General features: G+C 33.1%; 1 protein-coding gene and 1 long non-coding RNA gene across 2 annotated transcripts in view; both read left to right on the forward strand.

Annotated features, from left to right (window-relative positions):
• Positions 1-23242, forward strand: part of LOC101885478 (exostosin-1) — a 440935-nt gene that overhangs the window by 152162 nt on the left and 265531 nt on the right. The window lies entirely within an intron of this gene.
• Positions 15966-21862, forward strand: LOC147839011 (uncharacterized). The gene is made up of 4 exons (XR_015518142.1): positions 15966-16454; positions 17219-18236; positions 19475-19955; positions 20004-21862. It is a non-coding gene; the product is annotated as an uncharacterized LOC147839011 (long non-coding RNA).

The following is a 23242-nucleotide window of genomic DNA, read 5'->3' on the forward strand; positions in this document are numbered from 1 at the left end:
ATCCTGGACCATCATCATCATTTAAATACAGTGTAAATTCACCATGTTGATCCTGGACCATCATCATTTAAATACAGTGTAAATTCACTATTGTTGATCCTGGACCATCATCTTCATTTAAATACAGTGTAAATTCACCATTGTTGATCCTGGACCATCATCATTTAAATACAGTGTAAATTCACTATTGTTGATCCTGGACCATCGTCATCATTTAAATACAGTGTAAATTCACCAATGTTGATCCTGGACCATCATATTTAAAATACAGTGTAAATCCACCATTGTTGATCCTGGACCATCATCATATTGTTGATCCTGGACCATCATATTTAAATACAGTGTAAATTCACTATTGTTGATCCTGGACCATCATTATTTAAATACAGTGTAAATTCACCATTGTTGATCCTGGACCATCATCATATTGTTGATCCTGGACCATCATATTTAAATACAGTGTAAATTCACTATTGTTGATCCTGGACCATCATTATTTAAATACAGTGTAAATTCACCATTGTTGATCCTGGACCATCATCATATTGTTGATCCTGGACCATCATCATTTAAATACAGTGTAAAATCACCATTGTTGATCCTGGACCATCATCATTATTTAAATACAGTGTAAATTCACCATGTTGATCCAGGACCATCATCATTTAAATACAGTGTAAATTCACTATTGTTGATCCTGGACCATCATCTTCATTTAAATACAGTGTAAATTCTTTATTGTTGATCCTGGACCATCATATTTAAAATACAGTGTAAATTCACCATTGTTGATCCTGGACCATCATCATTATTTAAATACAGTGTAAATTCTTTATTGTTGATCCTGGACCATCATATTTAAAATACAGTGTAAATTCACCATTGTTGATCCTGGACCATCATTATTTAAATACAGTGTAAATTCTTTATTGTTGATCCTGGACCATCATCATTTAAATACAGTGTAAATTCTTTATTGTTGATCCTGGACCATCATCATTTAAATACAGTGTAAATTCACTATTGTTAATCCTGGACCATCATCATTTAAATACAGTGTAAATTCTTTATTGTTGATCCTGGACCATCATCATTTAATTACAGTGTAAATTCACTATTGTTAATCCTGGACCATCATCATTTAAATACAGTGTAAATTCACTATTGTTGATCCTGGACCATCATCATTTAAATACAGTGTAAATTCACCATTGTTGATCCTGGACCATCATTATTTAAATACAGTGTAAATTCACTATTGTTGATCCTGGACCATCATCATTTAAATACAGTGTAAATTCTTTATTGTTGATCCTGGACCATCATTATTTAAATACAGTGTAAATTCACTATTGTTGATCCTGGACCATCATCATTTAAATACAGTGTAAATTCTTTATTGTTGATCCTGGACCATCATTATTTAAATACAGTGTAAATTCTTTATTGTTGATCCTGGACCATCATCATTTAAATACAGTGTAAATTCACTATTGTTAATCCTGGACCATCATCATTTAAATACAGTGTAAATTCTTTATTGTTGATCCTGGACCATCATCATCATTTAAATACAGTGTAAATTCACCAATGTTGATCCTGGACCATCATCACTTAAATACAATGTAAATTCACTAATGTTGATCCTGGACCATCATCATATTGTTGATCCTGGACCATCATCATCATTTAAATACAGTGTAAATTCACCATTGTTGATCCTGGACCATCATCACTTAAATACAATGTAAATTCACTAATGTTGATCCTGGACCATCATCATATTGTTGATCCTGGACCATCATTATTTAAATACAGTGTAAATTCACCATTGTTGATCCTGGACCATCATCATATAAATACAGTGTAAATTCACTATTGTTGATCCTGGACCATCATCATTTAAATACAGTGTAAATTCACTATTGTTAATCCTGGACCATCATCATTTAAATACAGTGTAAATTCTTTATTGTTGATCCTGGACCATCATCATCATTTAAATACAGTGTAAATTCACTATTGTTGATCCTGGACCATCATCATCATTTAAATACAGTGTAAATTCACCATTGTTGATCCTGGACCATCATCACTTAAATACAATGTAAATTCACTAATGTTGATCCTGGACCATCATCATATTGTTGATCCTGGACCATCATTATTTAAATACAGTGTAAATTCACCATTGTTGATCCTGGACCATCATCATTTAAATACAGTGTAAATTCTTTATTGTTGATCCTGGACCATCATTATTTAAATACAGTGTAAATTCACCATTGTTGATCCTGGACCATCATCATATTGTTGATCCTGGACCATCATCATTTAAATACAGTGTAAATTTACTAATGTTGATCCTGGACCATCATCATATTGTTGATCCTGGACCATCATCATTTAAATACAGTGTAAAATCACCATTGTTGATCCTGGACCATCATCATCATTTAAATACAGTGTAAATTCACCATGTTGATCCTGGACCATCATCATTTTAATACAGTGTAAATTCACTATTGTTGATCCTGGACCATCATCTTCATTTAAATACAGTGTAAATTCACCAATGTTGATCCTGGACCATCATCATTTAAATACAGTGTAAATTCACCAATGTTGATCCTGGACCATCATCATTTAAATACAGTGTAAATTCACCAATGTTGATCCTGGACCATCATCATCATTTAAATACAGTGAAAATTCTTTATTGTTGATCCTGGACCATCATTATTTAAATACAGTGTAAATTCACCATTGTTGATCCTGGACCATCATCATATTGTTGATCCTGGACCATCATTATTTAAATACAGTTTAAATTCTTTATTGTTGATCCTGGACCATCATCATTTAAATACAGTTTAAATTCTTTATTGTTGATCCTTGACCATCATTATTTAAATACAGTGTAAATTCTTTATTGTTGATCCTGGACCATCATCATTTAAATACAGTGTAAATTCACTATTGTTGATCCTGGACCATCATCATTTAAATACAGTGTAAATTCACCATTGTTGATCCTGGACCATCATCATATTGTTGATCCTGGACCATCATCATTTAATACAGTGTAAATTCTTTATTGTTGATCCTGGACCATCATTATTTAAATACAGTGTAAATTCACTATTGTTGATCCTGGACCATCATCTTTATTTAAATACAGTGTAAATTCACCAATGTTGATCCTGGACCATCATATTTAAAATACAGTGTAAATACACCATTGTTGATCCTGGACCATCATTATTTAAATACAGTGTAAATTCTTTATTGTTGATCCTGGACCATCATCATTTAAATACAGTGTAAATTCACCATTGTTGATCCTGGACCATCATCATTTAAATACAGTGTAAATTCTTTATTGTTGATCCTGGACCATCATCATTTAAATACAGTGTAAATTCACTATTGTTAATCCTGGACCATCATCATTTAAATACAGTGTAAATTCTTTATTGTTGATCCTGGACCATCATCATCATTTAAATACAGTGTAAATTCACTATTGTTGATCCTGGACCATCATCATTTAAATACAGTGTAAATTCACCATTGTTGATCCTGGACCATCATCATTTAAATACAGTGTAAATTCTTTATTGTTGATCCTGGACCATCATCATTTAAATACAGTGTAAATTCACTATTGTTAATCCTGGACCATCATCATTTAAATACAGTGTAAATTCACCAATGTTGATCCTGGACCATCATCACTTAAATACAATGTAAATTCACTAATGTTGATCCTGGACCATCATCATATTGTTGATCCTGGACCATCATCATTTAAATACAGTGTAAAATCACCATTGTTGATCCTGGACCATCATCTTCATTTAAATACAGTGTAAATTCACCAATGTTGATCCTGGACCATCATCATTTAAATACAGTGTAAATTCACCAATGTTGATCCTGGACCATCATTATTTAAATACAGTGTAAATTCACCATTGTTGATCCTGGACCATCATCATATTGTTGATCCTGGACCATCATTATTTAAATACAGTGTAAATTCTTTATTGTTGATCCTGGACCATCATCATTTAAATACAGTGTAAATTCACTATTGTTGATCCTGGACCATCATCATTTAAATACAGTGTAAATTCTTTATTGTTGATCCTGGACCATCATCATTTAAATACAGTGTAAATTCACTAATGTTGATCCTGGACCATCATCATATTGTTGATCCTGGACCATCATCGTTTAAATACAGTGTAAATTCACCATTGTTGATCCTGGACCATCATCATCATTTAAATACAATTCACAATTGTTGATCCTGGACCATCATCATCATTTAAATACAGTGTAAATTCACCATTGTTGATCCTGGACCATCATCATTTAAATACAGTGTAAATTCACCAATGTTGATCCTGGACCATCATCATCATTTAAATACAGTGTAAATTCACCAATGTTGATCCTGGACCATCATCATTTAAATACAGTGTAAATTCTTTATTGTTGATCCTGGACCATCATTATTTAAATACAGTGTAAATTCACCATTGTTGATCCTGGACCATCATCATATTGTTGATCCTGGACCATCATCATTTAATACAGTGTAAATTCTTTATTGTTGATCCTGGACCATCATTATTTAAATACAGTGTAAATTCTTTATTGTTGATCCTGGACCATCATCATTTAAATACAGTGTAAATTCACCAATGTTGATCCTGGACCATCATCATCATTTAAATACAGTGTAAATTCACCAATGTTGATCCTGGACCATCATCATTTAAATACAGTGTAAATTCTTTATTGTTGATCCTGGACCATCATTATTTAAATACAGTGTAAATTCACCATTGTTGATCCTGGACCATCATCATATTGTTGATCCTGGACCATCATCATTTAATACAGTGTAAATTCTTTATTGTTGATCCTGGACCATCATCATTTAAATACAGTTTAAATTCTTTATTGTTGATCCTGGACCATCATCATTTAAATACAGTGTAAATTCACTATTGTTGATCCTGGACCATCATCATTTAAATACAGTGTAAATTCACTAATGTTGATCCTGGACCATCATCATTTAAATACAGTGTAAATTCACCATTGTTGATCCTGGACCATCATATTTAAATACAGTGTAAATTCACCATTGTTGATCCTGGACCATCATCATCATTTAAATACAATGTAAATTCTCTATTGTTGATCCTGGACCATCATCATTTAAATACAGTGTAAATTCACCATTGTTGATCCTGGACCATCATCATTTAAATACAGTGTAAATTCACTAATGTTGATCCTGGACCATCATCATTTAAATACAGTGTAAATTCACTATTGTTGATCCTGGAGCATTATCATTTAAATACAGTGTAATATTACCATTGTTGATCCTGGACCATCATCATTTAAATACAGTGTAAATTCACCATTGTTGATCCTGGACCATCATCATTTAAATACAGTGTAAATTCACCATTGTTGATCCTGGACCATCATTATTTAAATACAGTGTAAATTCTTTATTGTTGATCCTGGACCATCATCATTTAAATACAGTGTAAATTCACTATTGTTGATCCTGGACCATCATCATTTAAATACAGTTTAAATTCTTTATTGTTGATCCTGGACCATCATTATTTAAATACAGTGTAAATTCTTTATTGTTGATCCTGGACCATCATCATTTAAATACAGTGTAAATTCACTATTGTTGATCCTGGACCATCATCATTTAAATACAGTGTAAATTCACTAATGTTGATCCTGGACCATCATCATATTGTTGATCCTGGACCATCATCATTTAAATACAGTGTAAATTCACCATTGTTGATCCTGGACCATCATCATTTAAATACAGTGTAAATTCACCATTGTTGATCCTGGACCATCATCATTTAAATACAGTGTAAATTCACTAATGTTGATCCTGGACCATCATCATTTAAATACAGTGTAAATTCACTATTGTTGATCCTGGAGCATTATCATTTAAATACAGTGTAATATTACCATTGTTGATCCTGGACCATCATCATTTAAATACAGTGTAAATTCACCAATGTTGATCCTGGACCATCTTTATTTAAATACAGTGTAAATTCACCATTGTTGATCCTGGACCATCATCATATTGTTGATCCTGGACCATCATATTTAAATACAGTGTAAATTCACCATTGTTGATCCTGGACCATCATCATATTGTTGATCCTGGACCATCATCATTTATTACAGTGTAAATTCTTTATTGTTGATCCTGGACCATCATCATCATTTAAATACAGTGTAAATTCACTAATGTTGATCCTGGACCATCATCATTTAAATACAGTGTAAATTCACTATTGTTGATCCTGGACCATCATCATCATTTAAATACAGTGTAAATTTACCATTGTTGATCCTGGACCATCATCATTTAAATACAGTGTAAATTCACCATTGTTGATCCTGGACCATCATCATTTAAATACAGTGTAAATTCACCAATGTTGATCCTGGACCATCATCATCATTTAAATACAGTGTAAATTCACCAATGTTGATCCTGGACCATCATCATATTGTTGATCCTGGACCATCATATTTAAATACAGTGTAAATTCACCATTGTTGATCCTGGACCATCATCATATTGTTGATCCTGGACCATCATCATTTAAATACAGTGTAAATTCACTAATGTTGATCCTGGACCATCATCGTTTAAATACAGTGTAAATTCACCATTGTTGATCCTGGACCATCATCATCATTTAAATACAGTGTAAATTCACAATTGTTGATCCTGGACCATCATCATCATTTAAATACAGTGTAAATTCACCATTGTTGATCCTGGACCATCATCATTTAAATACAGTGTAAATTCACCAATGTTGATCCTGGACCATCATCATCATTTAAATACAGTGTAAATTCACCAATGTTGATCCTGGACCATCATTATTTAAATACAGTGTAAATTCACCATTGTTGATCCTGGACCATCATCATATTGTTGATCCTGGACCATCATCATTTAATACAGTGTAAATTCTTTATTGTTGATCCTGGACCATCATTATTTAAATACAGTGTAAATTCACCATTGTTGATCCTGGACCATCATCATCATTTAAATACAGTGTAAATTCACCAATGTTGATCCTGGACCATCATTATTTAAATACAGTGTAAATTCACCATTGTTGATCCTGGACCATCATCATATTGTTGATCCTGGACCATCATCATTTAATACAGTGTAAATTCTTTATTGTTGATCCTGGACCATCATCATTTAAATACAGTGTAAATTCTTTATTGTTGATCCTGGACCATCATCATTTAAATACAGTGTAAATTCACTATTGTTGATCCTGGACCATCATCATTTAAATACAGTGTAAATTCACTATTGTTGATCCTGGACCATCATCATTTAAATACAGTGTAAATTCACTATTGTTGATCCTGGACCATCATCATTTAAATACAGTTTAAATTCTTTATTGTTGATCCTGGACCATCATTATTTAAATACAGTGTAAATTCTTTATTGTTGATCCTGGACCATCATCATTTAAATACAGTGTAAATTCACTATTGTTGATCCTGGACCATCATCATTTAAATACAGTGTAAATTCACTAATGTTGATCCTGGACCATCATCATATTGTTGATCCTGGACCATCATATTTAAATACAGTGTAAATTCACCATTGTTGATCCTGGACCATCATCATATTGTTGATCCTGGACCATCATCATCATTTAAATACAATGTAAATTCTCTATTGTTGATCCTGGACCATCATCATCATTTAAATACAGTGTAAATTCACCATTGTTGATCCTGGACCATCATCATTTAAATACAGTGTAAATTCACCATTGTTGATCCTGGACCATCATCATTTAAATACAGTGTAAATTCACTAATGTTGATCCTGGACCATCATCATTTAAATACAGTGTAAATTCACCATTGTTGATCCTGGACCATCATCATATTGTTGATCCTGGACCATCATATTTAAATACAGTGTAAATTCACTAATGTTGATCCTGGACCATCATCGTTTAAATACAGTGTAAATTCACCATTGTTGATCCTGGACCATCATCATCATTTAAATACAGTGTAAATTCACCATTGTTGATCCTGGACCATCATTATTTAAATACAGTGTAAATTCTTTATTGTTGATCCTGGACCATCATCATTTAAATACAGTGTAAATTCACTATTGTTGATCCTGGACCATCATCATTTAAATACAGTGTAAATTCACTAATGTTGATCCTGGACCATCATCATATTGTTGATCCTGGACCATCATATTTAAATACAGTGTAAATTCACCATTGTTGATCCTGGACCATCATCATATTGTTGATCCTGGACCATCATCATTTAAATACAGTGTAAATTCACCATTGTTGATCCTGGACCATCATCATTTAAATACAGTGTAAATTCACCATTGTTGATCCTGGACCATCATCATTTAAATACAGTGTAAATTCACTAATGTTGATCCTGGACCATCATCATTTAAATACAGTGGAAATTCACTATTGTTGATCCTGGAGCATTATCATTTAAATACAGTGTAATATTACCATTGTTGATCCTGGACCATCATCATTTAAATACAGTGTAAATTCACCAATGTTGATCCTGGACCATCTTTATTTAAATACAGTGTAAATTCACCATTGTTGATCCTGGACCATCATCATATTGTTGATCCTGGACCATCATATTTAAATACAGTGTAAATTCACCATTGTTGATCCTGGACCATCATCATATTGTTGATCCTGGACCATCATCATTTATTACAGTGTAAATTCTTTATTGTTGATCCTGGACCATCATCATCATTTAAATACAGTGTAAATTCACTATTGTTGATCCTGGACCATCATCATTTAAATACAGTGTAAATTCACCATTGTTGATCCTGGACCATCATCATTTAAATACAGTGTAAATTCACCAATGTTGATCCTGGACCATCATCATCATTTAAATACAGTGTAAATTCACCAATGTTGATCCTGGACCATCATCATATTGTTGATCCTGGACCATCATATTTAAATACAGTGTAAATTCACCATTGTTGATCCTGGACCATCATCATATTGTTGATCCTGGACCATCATCATTTAAATACAGTGTAAATTCACTAATGTTGATCCTGGACCATCATCGTTTAAATACAGTGTAAATTCACCATTGTTGATCCTGGACCATCATCATCATTTAAATACAGTGTAAATTCACCATTGTTGATCCTGGACCATCATCATTTAAATACAGTGTAAATTCACCAATGTTGATCCTGGACCATCATCATCATTTAAATACAGTGTAAATTCACCAATGTTGATCCTGGACCATCATTATTTAAATACAGTGTAAATTCACCATTGTTGATCCTGGACCATCATCATATTGTTGATCCTGGACCATCATCATTTAATACAGTGTAAATTCTTTATTGTTGATCCTGGACCATCATTATTTAAATACAGTGTAAATTCACCATTGTTGATCCTGGACCATCATCATCATTTAAATACAGTGTAAATTCACCAATGTTGATCCTGGACCATCATTATTTAAATACAGTGTAAATTCACCATTGTTGATCCTGGACCATCATCATATTGTTGATCCTGGACCATCATCATTTAATACAGTGTAAATTCTTTATTGTTGATCCTGGACCATCATCATTTAAATACAGTGTAAATTCTTTATTGTTGATCCTGGACCATCATCATTTAAATACAGTGTAAATTCACTATTGTTGATCCTGGACCATCATCATTTAAATACAGTGTAAATTCACTATTGTTGATCCTGGACCATCATCATTTAAATACAGTGTAAATTCACTATTGTTGATCCTGGACCATCATCATTTAAATACAGTGTAAATTCACTAATGTTGATCCTGGACCATCATCATATTGTTGATCCTGGACCATCATATTTAAATACAGTGTAAATTCACCATTGTTGATCCTGGACCATCATCATATTGTTGATCCTGGACCATCATCATCATTTAAATACAATGTAAATTCTCTATTGTTGATCCTGGACCATCATCATCATTTAAATACAGTGTAAATTCACCATTGTTGATCCTGGACCATCATCATTTAAATACAGTGTAAATTCACCATTGTTGATCCTGGACCATCATCATTTAAATACAGTGTAAATTCACTAATGTTGATCCTGGACCATCATCATTTAAATACAGTGTAAATTCACCATTGTTGATCCTGGACCATCATCATATTGTTGATCCTGGACCATCATATTTAAATACAGTGTAAATTCACTAATGTTGATCCTGGACCATCATCGTTTAAATACAGTGTAAATTCACCATTGTTGATCCTGGACCATCATCATCATTTAAATACAGTGTAAATTCACCATTGTTGATCCTGGACCATCATTATTTAAATACAGTGTAAATTCTTTATTGTTGATCCTGGACCATCATCATTTAAATACAGTGTAAATTCACTATTGTTGATCCTGGACCATCATCATTTAAATACAGTGTAAATTCACTAATGTTGATCCTGGACCATCATCATATTGTTGATCCTGGACCATCATATTTAAATACAGTGTAAATTCACCATTGTTGATCCTGGACCATCATCATATTGTTGATCCTGGACCATCATCATTTAAATACAGTGTAAATTCACCATTGTTGATCCTGGACCATCATCATTTAAATACAGTGTAAATTCACCATTGTTGATCCTGGACCATCATCATTTAAATACAGTGTAAATTCACTAATGTTGATCCTGGACCATCATCATTTAAATACAGTGGAAATTCACTATTGTTGATCCTGGAGCATTATCATTTAAATACAGTGTAATATTACCATTGTTGATCCTGGACCATCATCATTTAAATACAGTGTAAATTCACCAATGTTGATCCTGGACCATCTTTATTTAAATACAGTGTAAATTCACCATTGTTGATCCTGGACCATCATCATATTGTTGATCCTGGACCATCATATTTAAATACAGTGTAAATTCACCATTGTTGATCCTGGACCATCATCATATTGTTGATCCTGGACCATCATCATTTATTACAGTGTAAATTCTTTATTGTTGATCCTGGACCATCATCATCATTTAAATACAGTGTAAATTCACTATTGTTGATCCTGGACCATCATCATTTAAATACAGTGTAAATTCACCATTGTTGATCCTGGACCATCATCATTTAAATACAGTGTAAATTCACCAATGTTGATCCTGGACCATCATCATCATTTAAATACAGTGTAAATTCACCAATGTTGATCCTGGACCATCATCATATTGTTGATCCTGGACCATCATATTTAAATACAGTGTAAATTCACCATTGTTGATCCTGGACCATCATCATATTGTTGATCCTGGACCATCATCATTTAAATACAGTGTAAATTCACTAATGTTGATCCTGGACCATCATCGTTTAAATACAGTGTAAATTCACCATTGTTGATCCTGGACCATCATCATCATTTAAATACAGTGTAAATTCACAATTGTTGATCCTGGACCATCATCATCATTTAAATACAGTGTAAATTCACCATTGTTGATCCTGGACCATCATCATTTAAATACAGTGTAAATTCACCAATGTTGATCCTGGACCATCATCATTTAAATACAGTGTAAATTCTTTATTGTTGATCCTGGACCATCATTATTTAAATACAGTGTAAATTCACCATTGTTGATCCTGGACCATCATCATATTGTTGATCCTGGACCATCATCATTTAATACAGTGTAAATTCTTTATTGTTGATCCTGGACCATCATTATTTAAATACAGTGTAAATTCACCATTGTTGATCCTGGACCATCATCATTTAAATACAGTGTAAATTCACCAATGTTGATCCTGGACCATCATCATCATTTAAATACAGTGTAAATTCACCAATGTTGATCCTGGACCATCATTATTTAAATACAGTGTAAATTCACCATTGTTGATCCTGGACCATCATCATATTGTTGATCCTGGACCATCATCATTTAATACAGTGTAAATTCTTTATTGTTGATCCTGGACCATCATCATTTAAATACAGTGTAAATTCTTTATTGTTGATCCTGGACCATCATCATTTAAATACAGTGTAAATTCACTATTGTTGATCCTGGACCATCATCATTTAAATACAGTGTAAATTCACTATTGTTGATCCTGGACCATCATCATTTAAATACAGTGTAAATTCACTATTGTTGATCCTGGACCATCATCATTTAAATACAGTTTAAATTCTTTATTGTTGATCCTGGACCATCATTATTTAAATACAGTGTAAATTCTTTATTGTTGATCCTGGACCATCATCATTTAAATACAGTGTAAATTCACTATTGTTGATCCTGGACCATCATCATTTAAATACAGTGTAAATTCACTAATGTTGATCCTGGACCATCATCATATTGTTGATCCTGGACCATCATATTTAAATACAGTGTAAATTCACCATTGTTGATCCTGGACCATCATCATATTGTTGATCCTGGACCATCATCATCATTTAAATACAATGTAAATTCTCTATTGTTGATCCTGGACCATCATCATCATTTAAATACAGTGTAAATTCACCATTGTTGATCCTGGACCATCATCATTTAAATACAGTGTAAATTCACCATTGTTGATCCTGGACCATCATCATTTAAATACAGTGTAAATTCACTAATGTTGATCCTGGACCATCATCATTTAAATACAGTGTAAATTCACTATTGTTGATCCTGGAGCATTATCATTTAAATACAGTGTAATATTACCATTGTTGATCCTGGACCATCATCATTTAAATACAGTGTAAATTCACCATTGTTGATCCTGGACCATCATCATTTAAATACAGTGTAAATTCACCAATGTTGATCCTGGACCATCTTTATTTAAATACAGTGTAAATTCACCATTGTTGATCCTGGACCATCATCATTTAAATACAGTGTAAATTCACTAATGTTGATCCTGGACCATCATCGTTTAAATACAGTGTAAATTCACCATTGTTGATCCTGGACCATCATCATCATTTAAATACAGTGTAAATTCACTATTGTTGATCCTGGACCATCATCGTCATTTAAATACAGTGTAAATTCACCATTGTTGATCCTGGACCATCATCATTTAAATACAGTATAAATTCTTTATTGTTGATCCTGGACCATCATTATTTAAATACAGTGTAAATTCTTTATTGTTGATCCTGGACCATCATCATTTAAATACAGTGTAAATTCACTATTGTTGATCCTGGACCATCATCATTTAAATACAGTGTAAATTCTTTATTGTTGATCCTGGACCATCATCATCATTTAAATACAGTGTAAATTCACTATTGTTGATCCTGGACCATCATCATTTAAATACAGTATAAATTCTTTATTGTTGATCCTGGACCATCATCATTTAAATACAGTGTAAATTCACCATTGTTGATCCTGGACCATCATCATTTAAATACAGTGTAAATTCACCAATGTTGATCCTGGACCATCATCATCATTTAAATACAGTGTAAATTCACCATTGTTGATCCTGGACCATCATCATATTGTTGATCCTGGACCATCATCATTTAAATACAGTGTAAATTCACTAATGTTGATCCTGGACCATCATCATCATTTAAATACAGTGTAAATTCACAATTGTTGATCCTGGACCATCATCATCATTTAAATACAGTGTAAATTCACCATTGTTGATCCTGGACCATCATCATTTAAATATAGTGTAAATTCACCATTGTTGATCCTGGACCATCATCATTATTTAAATACAGTGTAAATTCACCAATGTTGATCCTGGACCATCATCATTTAAATACAGTGTAAATTCTTTATTGTTGATCCTGGACCATCATCATTATTTAAATACAGTGTAAATTCACCATTGTTGATCCTGGACCATCATCATATTGTTGATCCTGGACCATCATCATTTATTACAGTGTAAATTCTTTATTGTTGATCCTGGACCATCATTATTTAAATACAGTGTAAATTCACCATTGTTGATCCTGGACCATCATCATATTGTTGATCCTGGACCATCATCATTTAATACAGTGTAAATTCTTTATTGTTGATCCTGGACCATCATCATTTAAATACAGTGTAAATTCTTTATTGTTGATCCTGGACCATCATCATTTAAATACAGTGTAAATTCACTATTGTTGATCCTGGACCATCATTATTTAAATACAGTGTAAATTCACCAATGTTGATCCTGGACCATCATCTTCATTTAAATACAGTGTAAATTCACCAATGTTGATCCTGGACCATCATTATTTAAATACAGTGTAAATTCACCATTGTTGATCCTGGACCATCATCATCATTTAAATACAGTGTAAATTCACTATTGTTGATCCTGGACCATCATCATCATTTAAATACAGTGTAAATTCACCAATTTTGATCCTGGACCATCATCATCATATAAATACAGTGTAATTTCACCAATGTTGATCCTGGACCATCATATTTAAAATACAGTGTAAATTCACTAATGTTGATCCTGGACCATCATTATTTAAATACAGTGTAAATTCACCATTGTTGATCCTGGACCATCATCATCATTTAAATACAGTGAAAATTCTTTATTGTTGATCCTGGACCATCATTATTTAAATACAGTGTAAATTCTTTATTGTTGATCCTGGACCATCATCATTTAAATACAGTGTAAATTCACCATTGTTGATCCTGGACCATCATTATTTAAATACAGTGTAAATTCTTTATTGTTGATCCTGGACCATCATCATTTAAATACAGTGTAGTTTCACTATTGTTGATCCTGGACCATCATCATTTAAATACAGTGTAAATTCTTTATTGTTGATCCTGGACCATCATCATTTAAATACAGTGTAAATTCACTATTGTTGATCCTGGACCATCATTATTTAAATACAGTGTAAATTCTTTATTGTTGATCCTGGACCATCATCATTTAAATACAGTGTAAATTCACTAATGTTGATCCTGGACCATCATCATATTGTTGATCCTGGACCATCATTATTTAAATACAGTGTAAATTCTTTATTGTTGATCCTGGACCATCATCATTTAAATACAGTGTAAATTCACCATTGTTGATCCTGGACCATCATCATTTAAATACAGTGTAAATTCTTTATTGTTGATCCTGGACCATCATTATTTAAATACAGTGTAAATTCTTTATTGTTGATCCTGGACCATCATCATTTAAATACAGTGTAAATTCACTAATGTTGATCCTGGACCATCATCATATTGTTGATCCTGGACCATCATATTTAAATACAGTGTAAATTCACTAATGTTGATCCTGGACCATCATCATTTAAATACAGTGTAAATTCACTAATGTTGATCCTGGACCATCATCATTTAAATACAGTGTAAATTCACCAATGTTGATCCTGGACCATCATCATTTAAATACAGTGTAAATTCACTAATGTTGATCCTGGACCATCATCATTTAAATACAGTGTAAATTCACCATTGTTGATCCTGGACCATCATCATTTAAATACAGTGTAAATTCACTAATGTTGATCCTGGACCATCATCATTTAAATACAGTGTAAATTCACTAATGTTGATCCTGGACCATCATCATTTAAATACAGTGTAAATTCACCAATGTTGATCCTGGACCATCTTTATTTAAATACAGTGTAAATTCACCATTGTTGATCCTGGACCATCATCATATTGTTGATCCTGGACCATCATATTTAAAAACAGTGTAAATTCACCATTGTTGATCCTGGACCATCATCATATTGTTGATCCTGGACCATCATCGTTTAAATACAGTGTAAATTCACCATTGTTGATCCTGGACCATCATCATCATTTAAATACAGTGTAAATTCACTATTGTTGATCCTGGACCATCATCATTTAAAAACAGTGTAAATTCACCATTGTTGATCCTGGACCATCATCATCATTTAAATACAGTGTAAATTCACCATTGTTGATCCTGGACCATCATCATTTAAATACAGTGTAAATTCACCAATGTTGATCCTGGACCATCATCATCATTTAAATACAGTGTAAATTCACCAATGTTGATCCTGGACCATCATCATCATTTAAATACAGTGTAAATTCACTATTGTTGATCCTGGACCATCATCATTTAAAAACAGTGTAAATTCACCATTGTTGATCCTGGACCATCATCATCATTTAAATACAGTGTAAATTCACCATTGTTGATCCTGGACCATCATCATTTAAATACAGTGTAAATTCACCAATGTTGATCCTGGACCATCATCATCATTTAAATACAGTGTAAATTCTTTATTGTTGATCCTGGACCATCATTATTTAAATACAGTGTAAATTCACCATTGTTGATCCTGGACCATCATCATATTGTTGATCCTGGACCATCATCATTTAATACAGTGTAAATTTTTTATTGTTGATCCTGGACCATCATTATTTAAATACAGTGTAAATTCACCATTGTTGATCCTGGACCATCATCATTTAAATACAGTGTAAATTCACCAATGTTGATCCTGGACCATCATCATCATTTAAATACAGTGTAAATTCTTTATTGTTGATCCTGGACCATCATTATTTAAATACAGTGTAAATTCTTTATTGTTGATCCTGGACCATCATCATTTAAATACAGTGTAAATTCACTATTGTTGATCCTGGACCATCATCATTTAAATACAGTGTAAATTCACTATTGTTGATCCTGGACCATCATCATTTAAATACAGTTTAAATTCTTTATTGTTGATCCTGGACCATCATCATTTAAATACAGTGTAAATTCACTATTGTTGATCCTGGACCATCATCATTTAAATACAGTGTAAATTCACTAATGTTGATCCTGGACCATCATCATATTGTTGATCCTGGACCATCATATTTAAATACAGTGTAAATTCACCATTGTTGATCCTGGACCATCATCATATTGTTGATCCTGGACCATCATCATCATTTAAATACAGTGTAAATTCACCATTGTTGATCCTGGACCATCATCATATTGTTGATCCTGGACCATCATCATCATTTAAATACAGTGTAAATTCACCATTGTTGATCCTGGACCATCATCATTTAAATACAGTGTAAATTCACCATTGTTGATCCTGGACCATCATCATTTAAATACAGTGTAAATTCACTAATGTTGATCCTGGACCATCATCATTTAAATACAGTGTAAATTCACTATTGTTGATCCTGGAGCATTATCATTTAAATACAGTGTAATATTACCATTGTTGATCCTGGACCATCATCATTTAAATACAGTGTAAATTCACCATTGTTGATCCTGGACCATCATCATTTAAATACAGTGTAAATTCACCATTGTTGATCCTGGACCATCATCATTTAAATACAGTGTAAATTCACTAATGTTGATCCTGGACCATCATCATTTAAATACAGTGTAAATTCACTATTGTTGATCCTGGAGCATTATCATTTAAATACAGTGTAATATTACCATTGTTGATCCTGGACCATCTTTATTTAAATACAGTGTAAATTCACCATTGTTGATCCTGGACCATCATCATATTGTTGATCCTGGACCATCATATTTAAATACAGTGTAAATTCACCATTGTTGATCCTGGACCATCATCATTTAAATACAGTGTAAATTCACTAATGTTGATCCTGGACCATCATCATTTAAATACAGTGTAAATTCACCATTGTTGATCCTGGACCATCATCATTTAAATACAGTGTAAATTCACCAATGTTGATCCTGGACCATCATCATCATTTAAATACAGTGTAAATTCACCAATGTTGATCCTGGACCATCATCGTCATTTAAATACAGTGTAAATTCACCATTGTTGATCCTGGACCATCATCATTTAAATACAGTGTAAATTCACTATTGTTGATCCTGGACCATCATCATTTAAATACAGTATAAATTCTTTATTGTTGATCCTGGACCATCATTATTTAAATACAGTGTAAATTCTTTATTGTTGATCCTGGACCATCATCATTTAAATACAGTGTAAATTCACTATTGTTGATCCTGGACCATCATCATTTAAATACAGTGTAAATTCTTTATTGTTGATCCTGGACCATCATCATTTAAATACAGTGTAAATTCACTAATGTTGATCCTGGACCATCATCATATTGTTGATCCTGGACCATCATCATCATTTAAATACAGTGTAAATTCACCATTGTTGATCCTGGACCATCATCATTTAAATACAGTGTAAATTCACCATTGTTGATCCTGGACCATCATCATTTAAATACAGTGTAAATTCACCAATGTTGATCCTGGACCATCATCATCATTTAAATACAGTGTAAATTCACCAATGTTGATCCTGGACCATCTTTATTTAAATACAGTGTAAATTCACCATTGTTGATCCTGGACCATCATCATATTGTTGATCCTGGACCATCATCATCATTTAAATACAGTGTAAATTCACTAATGTTGATCCTGGACCATCATCATTATTTAAATACAGTGTAAATTCACCAATGTTGATCCTGGACCATCATCATTTAAATACAGTGTAAATTCTTTATTGTTGATCCTGGACCATCATCATTATTTAAATACAGTGTAAATTCACCATTGTTGATCCTGGACCATCATCATATTGTTGATCCTGGACCATCATCATTTAATACAGTGTAAATTCTTTATTGTTGATCCTGGACCATCATCATTTAAATACAGTGTAAATTCTTTATTGTTGATCCTGGACCATCATCATTTAAATACAGTGTAAATTCACTATTGTTGATCCTGGACCATCATCATTTAAATACAGTGTAAATTCTTTATTGTTGATCCTGGACCATCATTATTTAAATACAGTGTAAATTCACCATTGTTGATCCTGGACCATCATCATATTGTTGATCCTGGACCATCATCATTTAATACAGTGTAAATTCTTTATTGTTGATCCTGGACCATCATCATTTAAATACAGTGTAAATTCTTTATTGTTGATCCTGGACCATCATCATTTAAATACAGTGTAAATTCACTATTGTTGATCCTGGACCATCATCATTTAAATACAGTGTAAATTCTTTATTGTTGATCCTGGACCATCATTATTTAAATACAGTGTAAATTCACCATTGTTGATCCTGGACCATCATCATTTAATACAGTGTAAATTCTTTATTGTTGATCCTGGACCATCATCATTTAATACAGTGTAAATTCTTTATTGTTGATCCTGGACCATCATCATTTAAATACAGTGTAAATTCTTTATTGTTGATCCTGGACCATCATCATTTAAATACAGTGTAAATTCACCATTGTTGATCCTGGACCATCATCATTTAAATACAGTGTAAATTCACTATTGTTGATCCTGGACCATCATCATTTAAATACAGTGTAAATTCACCAATGTTGATCCTGGACCATCATCATCATTTAAATACAGTGTAAATTCACTAATGTTGATCCTGGACCATCATCATTTAAATACAATGTAAATTCACCATTGTTGATCCTGGACCATCATTATTTAAATACAGTGTAAATTCACTATTGTTGATCCTGGACCATCATCATTATTTAAATACAGTGTAAATTCACCATTGTTAATCCTGGACCATCATCATCATCATTTAAATACAGTGTAATTTCACTATTGTTGATCCTGGACCATCATCATTTAAAAACAGTGTAAAAACACCATTGTTGATCCTGGACCATCAAATTTAAAATACAGTGTAGTTTCACTATTGTTGATCCTGGACCATCATCATTTAAATACAGTGCAACGTCACTAATGTTGATCCTGGACCATCATCATTTAAATACAGTATAAATACTGTAATGTTGATCCTGGACCATCATCTTCCTTTAATTACAGTGTAAACTCGCTAATGTTGATCCTGGACCATCATCTTCTGATCTGACCATCATGACCATGATCATCTGATTTCGAACTAAAGCAGATCAAATCATTATTAAACTAGTAAGCATACCTGCCAACATTTCTGTTTTTCATGACAGTATCCCATTTTTCGGACCAATCTCCCGCAACCATTCCGTATTTTATTTCTCCCGGAAAACTCCCATATCTTCACCCCCTCCCCCTCCACCAGTTTTGGTACAGTCTGTAAACACCCATGGGTCGCCAACTTTAGTACAGTACCTGATCGCAGCGGTGGCTCAAAACATGCTGCATTATATCCCGGTTCTCAACAGTGTTGTTCAGAGACCTCACCCCCGAACACCCCCTCCCTCCAGTCTCCCGGATTTTCAGTGACATGTTGGCAGGTATGCTGGTAACTGATATTCTAAGTTGATCTCTCACTTTTGTATGTTGTAGTGCTGTATTTATACCGATTTGGTCACATATCAGGAATGTGTGTTGTGTTGGCAGATTGAAATAAGCAAAGTCTGCATGTGTTTAGCGTTTTTCCTTATTGCAAACACAACAGCAGTCTGGTAGTGATTGTGTTGCTTTTTTCTGGGTTAATTATTGTGATATCCCGATTGCAACAGTGAAATACAGTGGACTGTAACACTGTGAGAAGATATCTCTGTAGACGGATGGCATTTTATGTCACGTTCAGCCTTATAATCTTAAAGTGTGAGCAAAATGAGCTGTTTTGTCATCACTTTAGACATTACGCTATAGAGAGTGATTCAAACACTAGCTCTAAAGTGACGTTGGTGAATTAGTAACGGCTTCTGCTGTTCTGACATCAGCTGCAGATGTGAATGAACGGCGGAAGAAACTAGTTCCTAGTAAAAAGGGGAACGCTAAGGCCTAACACGCCTCCCACCAGTGCTGATATACAGCCATATCGCTCCGCTTCTCGTGAGATATTCCTCATATATTTCTGGAATAAAGTATCAATGGGCTTTTGATTCAAACTTGACTGACTATAATAATGCAATTAGTTTAAATCAGAAAGCCCTGCTTCAAAATATTTATTTTCAGCACATACTTTTACATAATGTTGTTGGCCATTCAGCACTTAAACAATACAGGTCTGCGAATAAAACAGGTCTGTGCTGCTTTTTAGTGGAAAAGGTGTTCACCAGCTGTGCCAATACTGTACTCTCACAGTAGAAGCTCTGTCCTGCGCTTTAATGCTGGCTCCCTGCAAAAAAATAAAAAAATAAAAAAATCCCAAGTGCTCTCCTTCAATTCAACAAGTTATGAATGAAATCGCTTTCGCTTTCCCAAATCTATTTGTGAATAGTTTCGATTAAAGTCCCACTCCCATTCGGCTTAGAGCTGAGAGCTTTTCAGAACGACAATAGCAGAGATTCTCCTAGAAGCCAAGAGAGGCTTCAGCTCAAACCGCCAAGAGTCACGTTAAATACTGCATGAAGGCTCAGAGTGGTTGAGTTTCAGTGAATCCTGCTCGTCGGAATGCTCGGTACATTGAGACGCTGTTTCGGTCAAACACCTCTAGACAGAGCTTGAGGAAATCTAGGGTAATTACAGTGTAGATTGGCAGCGAGATTCACAGATGTGCAGCTGGATTCAGGCCACTGCTGAAGGAGATACACGCTAATAACATGACGGTGCTGCTGCTGTTATGTGCTAGGCTGGGGTTCAGGAATTTCATAATGGAGACCGAGTGAGTAGCAACCCGTGAATGAAATTTTGCGATTTGGCAAAATGTTCAGGTTGACAGATTTGTATGATTGTGCACACTGCAAAATAAAATAAAGTAAAATAAAATAAAATAAAATAAAATAAAATAAAGTAAAATAAAGTAAAATAAAATAAAATAAAATAAAATAAAATAAAATAAAATAAAATAAAATAAAGTAAAGTAAAGTAAAGTAAAGTAAAGTAAAGTAAAGTAAAATAAAATAAAATAAAGTAAAATAAAGTAAAATAAAATAAAATAAAATAAAATAAAATAAAATAAAGTAAAATAAAATAAAATAATATAAAATAAAGTAAAATAAAACAAAGTAAAGTAAAGTAAAGTAAAATAAAATAAAGTAAAGTAAAGTAAAGTAAAGGAAAAGTAAAGTAAAGTAAAGTAAAGTAAAGTAAAGTAAAATAAAATAAAATAAAATAAAATAAAATAAAGTAAAATAAAATAAAATAAAATAAAGTAAAGTAAAGTAAAATAAAATAAAATAAAATAAAATAAAATAAAATAAAATAAAGTAAAATAAAGTAAAGTAAAGTAAAGTAAAGTAAAGTAAAGTAAAGTAAAATAAAATAAAATAAAATAAAATAAAATAAAGGTGACGAGGTGGCGCAGTGGGTAGTGCTGTCTATTAACCTTTAATACGTTTTGGTGCGATTATTACCCGCTATTAAAAATAAAATGTTTTGAATGAGAAGCTGTAATGTAGTCGTGGCGGGATGAATTTTGCCGTGGCGCACCGCCATGGAAGAATGAATGTAGCGGAAACCATGTATGACCTCAGTCATTCAGTTGTTCAGTTTGGTACAATTTGCTTATCCCCTAATTATGGTTGTGGTTAGGGGTGGGGTTTGGTGCCACTACTCCTTTTAAAAATCACACATTTTTGAACATCTGAACTTGTATGAATTAGGCACTAAACTAAAAAAATAAACATTGTACATTTATATTTCACACAGACTTACCCTTTTGGCCACGCATTAACCCTTTTTCATCCAACATCCCCTAAACTGATTCATTCATTCATTTATTTTCTTGTCCTCCATTAATCCAGGGTTGCCACAGCGGAATGAACCGCCAACTTATCCAGCAAGTTTTACGCAGCCCATCTCTGGGAGACATTCACACATACACACTTCAGACAATTTAGCCTACCCAATTCACATGCACCGCATGTCTTTGGACTGTGGGGGAAACCGGAGCACCCGGAGGAAACCCACGCAAAGGCAGGGAGGACATGCAAACTCCCCACAGAGGAAGGTTCGAACCAGCGACCCAGCGAACTTCTTGCTGTGAGGCGACAGCACTACCTACTGCACCACTGCCTCAACTCATTCAACTCATTCCCTCAACTCATTTAAATATCCAATATTTCAAAAACTGAGTTTTGAAAACCCAGCTTAATTATATAATTAATAATTAAAGTAGGCTTT

The sequence above is a fragment of the Danio rerio genome, chromosome 20, assembly GCF_052040795.2.
Source record: "Danio rerio strain M-AB ecotype USA chromosome 20, GRCz13ab, whole genome shotgun sequence".
Taxonomy (NCBI): Eukaryota; Metazoa; Chordata; class Actinopteri; order Cypriniformes; family Danionidae; genus Danio; species Danio rerio.